This window comes from Hyperoodon ampullatus (assembly GCF_949752795.1).
Source record: "Hyperoodon ampullatus genome assembly, chromosome: 1".
NCBI lineage: Eukaryota > Metazoa > Chordata > Mammalia > Artiodactyla > Ziphiidae > Hyperoodon > Hyperoodon ampullatus.
Window position 1 is genome coordinate 196,963,196 of NC_136914.1, and position 1,781 is coordinate 196,964,976.

The window sequence follows — 1,781 nt, forward strand, 5'->3', positions numbered from 1 at the left end:
CTGCAGTACTGACACCTGACATTGAGGAAGGAAAAGGTACAAGTCCTTGTAATATCTCTTTCCTCTCATCACAAGAGATTCAGGTAGGGTGGACTAATGAGTGGATCCCAAATGCCAGTTTACAGACCAGCACTGGGCTGGCTCTGGAAGTATCACCCAGGCTGTTTGGTAAAAATACAGAGTCCTACATGCTTCCTTGAATCTGATAAGTAGGTGGCAGATAGAAATGAGAAGTTTTTAATAAGGAGATTCTGGTGTGTAGGTAGGTTTGGCAACCACAAGACTTGAAGATATGTGGAGGAGTCTATAATGTGGAAGATCCAGTTGTTTCAGGAAATAAAGCCCAGAATACAAGTCTGGAGCCAGGAATTGCAACATAAACTTAGCAGATGGCTTCTCAAATTCTAAGGCATGACCTGGGGAGACGAAGCTGTTTCTGGGGCATGTCTGATTCTCATGCGTTGCCTCTGGCTAGACCAGGGACAGTGCTGTTCCACTCTGTCTGCCTAGAACCAGTTTTGGTTACTTTGTTTCCCACCCAGGACGGATCCACATGAAAGAGTCAAAGATTCAATATTCCTAACCTGTCCATTCCTCCTGATGCTTGAACCTATAACCTAGCTCAGGAACTCGGAGACAGCTATGATAAACCATTATCTAAAAAAAATAACTTATCATCACAGAAAATTTCATACTTAACCAAAGTGGTAAGAATCGAACTACAAAACCCTATGTACTCATCACCCAGCTTCAACAACCACCTCTCATGGCCAATTTCTCTCTCCAATATTCCTTTTATAGCTCCACCATTATTTTATTTTAATTATTTATTTTAAAAAATACTCATTTATTTATGTATTCATTTGGCTGCACCAGGTCTTAGTTGCAGCACGTGGGATCTTTACTTGAGGCATGCAGGATCTTTACTTGAAGCATGTGAACTCTTAGTTGTGCCACGTGGGATCCAGTTCCCTGACCAGGCACTGAACCTGGGCTCCCTGCATTGGGAGCACACAGTCTTAGCCATTGGATCACAAGGGAAGTCCCTCCACCATTATTTTAATATAAATCCCAGGCTCCAGACACATTATTTCATTTGTAAATATTTCAGAAAGCAATTGCTAAAACAGAGGGTATATGCACACCTCCACAAAACCATTATCTAAAATATTTCAATAATTTCCTAATATCAAATATCTGGTCAGTGTTCACATTTCCCCAATTTTTTCAGCTTGCTCAAATTAAGATGAAAATTAAGCCCACATATTGCAATTAGTTAAGTGTCTCCTAATTCACTTTTAATCCATAGGTTCCTCTCTATAATTTTTTCCCTTGTAATTTGTTAAAGAAACTGGGTTACTTGTCCTTTAGGGTTTCTCAGCCTTGACTTTCCTGCTTCTGTCTCTGTGGTATAGTATTCCTGCAAACTGCTGTTAGGTATGAAGGCTTGATTTTTTTTGTCAAGAATTCTTTACAGGTCATGGTGTCCATCAAGGGGATACATAAGGCCTGACTGTCTTTCTTTTTGTGATGTTAGTTACTGTTGATGATCATCACCAAGACCTATTAATTCATTAGGGGCTATAAAATGTTGATATTCTAATTCATGCATTTCTTCTTTATTTACAGGCTGGAATAGTTCCATAAAGGGAAACTTTCCTTCATTAAATATTTGGCTACCTTGAGGTATGGTTTGTATATGAAAGGCAGCACAGATATGTGTCTCTTTCTCTTTATTTATCAGTTTCCAAAATGAGTGGGTTCTCTAGAATCCTTCAAGA